General features: G+C 42.2%; 1 pseudogene across 1 annotated transcript; it reads left to right on the top strand.

Moving 5' to 3' along the window:
* The first annotated feature begins 505 nt into the window (after positions 1-505).
* Positions 506-3756, top strand: LOC147430888 (uncharacterized; annotated as a pseudogene). Its single transcript, XR_015185653.1, has 2 exons — positions 506-1416; positions 2954-3756. The product of XR_015185653.1 is annotated as an uncharacterized LOC147430888 (transcript).
* The last annotated feature ends 4304 nt before the right edge of the window (positions 3757-8060 follow it).

The following is an 8060-nucleotide window of genomic DNA, read 5'->3' as shown; positions in this document are numbered from 1 at the left end:
TATTCTGGTGGGTGCCAATGCACGCTTTCTTGATGGGTAATATGTTTCATTCAGCTTATCCACCAACTCTTTCTGAAAGTGGAAGAAGAGACTCTCCTGCACCTTGATTGCATTATCCTCATTACTGAAAGGCATCGTCCAAGTCGGTTACTCCTTGTTGAAATCTGTGTAAGGGGAAATTCTCCATTCTCGTCCCGGAGATTCATCCAGTTGCCTGTCTCCACTTGCTGAAGGCACAAATTTTCCACCAGTGTCCTATCCCCAGACCAGTAGGATCCGTTGAGTCTTGAAGGCTGGTATACAGTATCATGCTTTGCAGCACTTTGTCCTTTGGCATGGTAGCACATGCTGCCACATTGTGGACAACTGGCTTCACATCTCGGTCGACAGATCTCATCCGGTATGCTTGACAGCTCCTTCATCACACCCTCTATCAGAGCAACCAGTTTTTGTAGGCTCTCGTACACCTGTGGTGGTTTCTTCTCATAAAACTCACCATCTAAGTCTTTACTCCTATCCTCGCTCTTCACATGGATGGAATTTACTGCCACTGCCTTTGCAAGCTTTTCATCGACGAAATCTGCCAATCTGCGGCTAAGAGTTTCTAGGAACACATCTATTGAAGGATTCTTCCTCTTGCAGGCAGCTCTGCACCTTTCGGATCAGAGCGTCCCACTCTCGTTCTACAATGCATCCATCATGTCTACAAAATGCAATGTTCCATTGGTTGCATACATGAGCAGCTTGTCCGTGCTCTTCATGTCCATGAGGGTGAGGAGGTGGTAATCCAGGATGGCCCTCATCATCCTCCAATCCCTCACCTAGTTCTCTGTCCCCAGCTGCATCACCACGTACTACACTACAGAAACACTGTGGGCATTCTCAGCTCACACTCTAAGCCATGTAGCAATTAGTTCAGCAATAGACCAGTGGATTCCAACACATCTCTCTATTCTTTCTCTCCTGATTCCATTGTTGTATCGCATCCTCTCTCTCTCTCTCTCTCTCTCTCTCTCTCTCACACACACACACACACACACACACACAACCAAAGGACACATTCAAATACTTCTGTGCAACCTCTGGGAAGATGCATCCCAAAGCTCCATTAAGCATGGCCCATCACTTGTCGATAACCTCCAAAGCCCTGTTCTTGGCAAATGCCTCAGGGTCTACAGACAAGCCAACCGTGTCCCAGTCATAACCGCTAAAGAACTTGCACTTGAGGTAGTAAGGGGTGGCAGAGAAGGGGCCAAGGTATTCGGGGCATCGGGCCCATACCAATAGTCAAAGCTCATGTTAACTCTGGCCTGCGCCACAAGGACCTCCTCGCGACGAGCATTCTAGGTAGCAAGGTTGTTGCCCACATGAGCAGCATTGGAGATGGATGCAGTAGCCAGGGTAGCCATGTTGCAGGTCAAACTCTGCTAGGAAGCACGATCTCACAGTGCAATGCGTGCTCTTTCATTAATTTCTCTCTCTCTCTCTCTCTCTCTCACACACACACACACACACACACACACACACACACACACAATGTGACTGGTCTTGTCGGTCCACTGTGTCACCTCGCGCAGGGCGCCGAAGGCGGCCTCTCTCTCTCTTTATCGCGTGCACATGAGCATTTCTCACTTTTGGCAGTTAGACTTCATCTTGCAGCTTGCGCCATGTGTAAAGGACGCTCCCCTCCACCGTATTATGTTAAATAGATATATGACCTTTCACATCTCTAAATTTAAAATGTATGTATAGATCCATGTTAATGCATTTGTGCCCATTGTAAGAGGACTAGACACCACTATCTAATTTATAGTAATACCTTTCTCTAGGACCAAAAACCTATGCGCCTCAAATTGTGTGTATGTCATGTCTAAACTCAAATCATTAATCACCTGTGATGTATCACATATGGCTAGTGGAGCACAAACAGCCAAACAACATCAAACAACATGGAAAAAATGATAAGCAATCAAAGAACATCATCAACAACAACTTGCATGGTGCCTACAACATTTGCACCACATGTAGTGGGGAGAAGACTCTTCAACTGAGAAAATAATAATCTGTATATATGAAGCACTCAGTTTGTGTGTCTCCATACCCTCTTGTGTGTGATAGGGGAAGCTTGCGTATCCACCCTTATGTTTGAGGGATTCGTGTATTTCACCTTTCTGTGTAGGACAGGCTTGTGTTTGCCTACTTACTTTTTTGTGAGGGGGAGGATTTGTGTGCCTACACCCTATATGTAAAGGGGATGCAAATTTGTGTTCATTCATCCTTGTTTGTGTTTGAGGGGAGGTAGTTTGTGTGAGTGCTATATGCTTTTATAAAATGTTATGTGCAAACATTATCAACATGGGGAGGGTTGTTGGGTATGGGCATTGTAGCACCTCACACTCATGGGAATTCCCTCTAGTTTAGGATTCATGCTTCTTAATACACTAATGTATGTAGCCCCTCCAAGCACCTCTCATGTGATGTACTTGCAATTCAACTAAGAGGTTAGCCACACACAATATAAAGTCACTATTGTTCTAGGACCTCCAAATAATTAGTTTGGAATGATAGAGGCCTTACTTTAAAGTATACTTTAAATTTATTGACCCAAAGGCTTTATGTGAATCAAGTGTCATGTTGTTTGACCATGCTAGTACATCTCAACCATCTAGAACTCCTCCTCTTGAATATGCCAATTGATTTTTATCTATCTCTCTTCTATTCTTGGCTTGGTGGACAAGCCAGTTCCATGGTGATTTTCCAAATTGCCTTTACTAAATCTAGAAGCTTGATGCGGAACATTCTTAAAGTGTTAAAATTCCCTAGTGATTTCCCAAATTGCCTTTAATAACTCAAGAAGCTTGATGCTTAACATTCTCAAAGAGTTAAAATAAGATGAATGTGGCACATGAAGGTATTTCTGTGGAAGGTAATTTGGGGTGCTCTATCGCGACAGGGGTGAAGATTCAGGAGAGAGGGATTGTGACAGATCGATGCTTGGGGTGCAGGTTGGCTAGCAAAGATCTGGCCCACCTATTCATGGAATGCCAAGCTATCAGAGGCCTCACAAGAAAAATATGCAAGTGGGTCCAAAGGACATGGAAAATTGATTTTTCAAGACTGATTTATTCCTTGGAGGTAAGAATTTGGGAAGTCATGCCCTCCTCATCAACACTCAAATTGTCAGGTAGTTCTTTTACATAATGTATGGCAAACAAGGAACCACCGTGTGTTTGAAGGAGATCCTGAGGTGGCAAGCTTCGAAGAAACTATACAAAAAAGCAAATTACTAATATGGACGCTCAGACTCAAGCAAAACTCGGATAATTGGCCTAGGATTACCGATGCCTTGTACCAAGGATAAGGGGGCAGTCCTTTAGGGGTGGCTCCCCAATTAGCAGATGTAATTATGGTCTCTTGATGATGTCATGGCTCGGGATGAGCATGAGAAGATCTTGTAATTTCTTGGGATGATCAATATAATTCACTCACAATTGTGAGTTTTGCTAAAAAAAAAAAGAGAAAAAGATGAACATGGCACTACAAAAGTGTAAAGCTTGCTATGAGTTTTTTTATTCCATACTCACAATGGTGAGTTGAGAGAATTTATATTAACCCAAAAATAGTACAAATTCCCTCAAGCATTACATGTGCCTTGAGGGGGCTAGGGTCCCATTAGAGTCTTGTACACAGAAAAAGCCTACCACTCCTACCCTATCGAGTGTTCTAAACATCTCAAAGCATGCATCCATCCTTCATCTTTGTCAACTACCCCTCTTCTCGCTCCTATCATGTGAATGAGTTGCGTGCTTAACCACACAATATCATCAAAGAGAGCTACTTTTTAATTGGTTTCCCCCTTATCCATTTTTTTGAAAATTTTGATGCTCTTATTTGTCACCATGATTTGTTAAACAATGCCATGATTGATTGATCTTATCACCATCCTATAAAAAATGTAAATTATAGCACTAATTTCCTATGAAATGAGTTGATTCCCGAATGAAATGGTATACAATATGTAAAAATTGGTGCATGTTTGCACTTGTGATTTTTTTTTTTGAAAGTTAGAAATGTTATTGCTTAAGGGATGAGTCATATTCTTGTCTACCACAAGAATCCGCATTTGACCTTCTCAGCCTTCTTTGGTTGCTTAATTGACCTAGTCAATTCACTGGTTCATAGTCCATAACACTAATTTCTTGTCTAATGATTCGATTCATGAGTGCAATTGTATAAAACATTATAAGTTTTTTAGAAGTTTCGAAGAACTTGGTAAACAAGTGTGCACTTGTGATTTAAAAATTAGAGACAATTTGAAGGTTAGAAAGATTATTGCTAAAGGAGGAATCATATTTTTGTTTACCCCAGGAACCTGCATTTGGCCCTCTTAGCCTTGCTTGGATGCTTGATTGACCTAGTCAATTCACTCCAATTAGAATTGACATTCCAATTTGACTTAGCTAATCAAGTAAAGACAAGATTTATATAAATAATTGCTTTATTGCCACCTAAATGGCTGTCTTCCATAAACTCTTGGATCACCCCATAGATAAGTTATGTTTTCAAACTCTCTCACTACAATGGTTTATTGTTGGATTGGATAAGGCATCCAAGAGCTATACTATTATGTGTTAAAGAGCTTCTCACGTCTTCCTTTACATGGATGATCTTCTAAGGACTAACAATTAGAGCTTACAACTAGCTACCTTGATATTTTAAAAATAAAATCCAAATACGGCTTAGGTGTTGGTTGCCCTGCTTGGTGGTCTTGTCGGTTCCTTGCCTCCCCCTTTTTTGGTAGAAGGAGAGGACATAATCCCATCCCCTTTTGAGTGCCACATTTGTTTGAGATCTATTTGTCCTCCAACATGGTGGGGGCCTGTGGGGGCAGGGGCCGTCAGCCATGGTGGTGCTGCATCCTCTTGGGCGGTGTTGGTTCATGCAAGGCACAAGGCTCACCACAATAGCCTTGTGTGCTTGCAAGTCATTCCGGCCTTTGGTATTATCTTGGTGGTGATTGATCTCATCCCGTGGTCTCCCCTTGGGCACCTTGGAGGGTGGTGGCTATGTCCTTCGTGGTGGTGGCACCCAAGGTGTGTCTCTTCTTCTTCAATAATACTTTCTAATCCCTTTTTTTCTGTTGTATGGGTTTGGAGGATCCATGTAGAACCCTGTGAGCCTCTATTCAAATTTTAACTTTCTCCATCTCTCTACATGATCCATTTTGTAGAAGCTTTAACCTAAGATTCATTTGGAAGAGCGATAAACTAAACATAACTCCTACCAAGTTTGTTCAAAAGAAAAGTGATAGACCTACTAAGGCTACTATTAACAACTATCTTGGTACGCTCTATCTCCTTCTCTACTCTTTATTCAAAATATTTGTTGACTTTGAATAGATTAATTGTTTCATAAATAAATCTTATCTTAATGGCTTTAAGAAGCATGACCTTCTTACAACTATCAAGATATGGAAAAAACAATGGCAGAAGGAAAAGTGGGAGCAAGTAATGGAGAACACATGGAAGCCAAAGGTGCCACATCACATGAAGGTATTTTTATGGAAGGTAATTTAGGGTGCTCTACCGATGGGGGTGAAGATTCAGGAAAGAGGGATTGGGTTAGATCAATGCTTGGGGTGTAGGGTGGCTAGTGAAGATCTGGCCCACCTCTTCATAGATTGCCCAACTATCAAAGGCCTCGCAGGGAAAATATGCAAGTTGTAACATTTAATGGCCTAAAATCTTATGTGTAGCGGAAATTAGCATGAACATAGTGAGCATTTCATTAGAGTTGATTCCTAATGAGAATTACAAGAGTGCTTGGGTGGAGAGAGCAACAAAAAGCATAACACCTAGTTAGATAGCATCGACAATACTTTCAAAAGAGAGAGCAATTAAGCTATTGACAACAGTTGAGGACCGGATTTGCATGGAGCCGGTCCCCCCTCCAAAAGGCTTTGTATTATGGTTTCTCCCATCAAGAGAGACATTGTACAATACAATTCTTTGTGTTCCTTCAAGACGAGCTAGTGCAATGAAGATGGAAGCTTCATACACCAAGCAAAACACTTAATCAAACACAACTTGAATTATCCCCGTTCTCAGACCCAAGACCTCACACACCTTCGAAGATGGTGAGAGCTAGCAGGGTATGAGAGTAGATTGAGAGGAAAAAGAAGTATCTTACGAGAAAGAAGTACATCTCCTCACATAATCACTCATATTAGCATAGCTTAGCTTAGTAATTAGCTTGGTAGAGAAGATGAGCATGCATTGAAGCTTGGCTCTTGGTTGGATTTGCATCCACATGCCAAGAGAGTGTTGATGTAGGCTTCTATCTCACAAGCTTGGAGTAGGTGATGAGCTCTCCATTAAAGCTTGGGAGGAGATAGAGTATTTTCCCTTCACACATGGTCAAGTGTGAGAGTGTGTGTGTGTCAATGCCAAGCAAAAATCAGCCCCCTCCCTCTCTTGGGCGAGCCCTAGCTGCTAAGTTAGTCTGGCTTTTGCCCCATTGGACCTCCCCAGGTCAAGCCAATAGGGATTAAGCAGCATAAGTGATAGCCTTCTGACATGTGTCCCCCTTTCCCCTTTTGTGAGAGCTTTAGATAATTAAATAATTAAACTAAACTCTCATTGGACCCCTTTGCCTCCTGGCCAATAGGAATCAGGCAAGCCATGGGGCTCCTGAATGCTCATTGGACCCCTTGGGAGACTGCCCAATAGTCTTCTAGGACACTTAATTCTTATTGGTTTCTTTTATTAAATGTTTTTAAATTAATTAAACTAGATTTACTCTAGCCTAATTCTCATTGGTCCACTTCAAGGGTCTTCCAATAGGAATTGGGCATACCTTGTGGGCATCTGGCCTAGGGAGCTGACATGTGTCCCTCATTCCCTTTGTGTAAAGGGAGCCTGTGTGTGTGTGTGTGGCTTTCTCTCTCATCCCCTAGCTTTGGGGCTCGCCCCCTCCCATGTAGGGATGTAGAAAGACTTTTTGGGCACACACTAAGCATCCAATTTTCCCTAAGGTTGACCTTTGGACACAACCTTTGAATTTTGGAACCTTAGCATTTTGGAAGTCTTAATGGGCTGAACCTTAGGGTCTTTTTAGCCCGTTGTTTCACATGGCTCTTTTGCAGATGGCCCCCCCTTTGGATCCCTATTTTCCCTCCTTTGGATCCCTACTGTGGCCGGTCTGCTAACTTAACCAATATTCTAGCTTTTTCTCCCTTGGCACTTCCCCACATTAAATGATCAGTTTAATATGAGAAAATCATTTAGGAGAATTAGATATTGATTATTATGACACAAGTGGATCTAAAGAACATGGAAAATTGGTTTTTACAAGATTGATCTATTCCTTGGAGGGAAGAATTCAGGTGGTCCTGCCATTCTCACCAGCACACAAATCGTTAGGTACTTCTTCTTACATAATGTATGACAGACAAGGAATCGTCGTGTGTTTGAAGGAGGTCTTGAGGTGGCAAGCTTCGCAAAAATTATACAAGAAAGTAAAGTGCTAATATGGACGCTCGGACGCAAGCAACAGTTGAGGATTGGTCTAGGAGTACTTGTGCCTTGTGGTCAGCAGAGGGTATGCCTAGGACGGGGGAAAATTGAGAGTTCTATGTGTACATGAGAGGGTGAAAGAGAGTCTTCTATGGCTGCATTTTAAGTTTTCTCCACCAAACTCCACACTTCATGGAGTAAATCCTTTGCTACCTCCTCACAAGATCTCACAACCAGAGGTCCGGTACCTTCCTGGCAAGCACGCCAACTTCTTGACATATTTTTGGTGAACCCGACGTAAATCTTTCGGGGTGAGAGTTTGTGGGTAACCATGGGTGATCATGCGAAGAAACATGGTATGCATTTGACCCATTAACAATGCAAATGTTTCAAGCATTTGTCTCATTCATGCAAAATCAACATGCTTCAAAAAGATGGGAGTCCTCAACAACCAAAGATATTTGAGCCGTTTTCAAAAAAATGGATCAATTTGATGGGAAAGATGTGACAAAGTACCTTCGCGGATATGTGAAGGAAATGGAACTG

Source organism: Adiantum capillus-veneris, chromosome 21 (assembly GCF_014529385.1).
Source record: "Adiantum capillus-veneris isolate H3 chromosome 21, ASM1452938v2, whole genome shotgun sequence".
Lineage (NCBI taxonomy): Eukaryota > Viridiplantae > Streptophyta > Polypodiopsida > Polypodiales > Pteridaceae > Adiantum > Adiantum capillus-veneris.
This window is presented reverse-complemented; position numbering and strand designations above follow the sequence as displayed.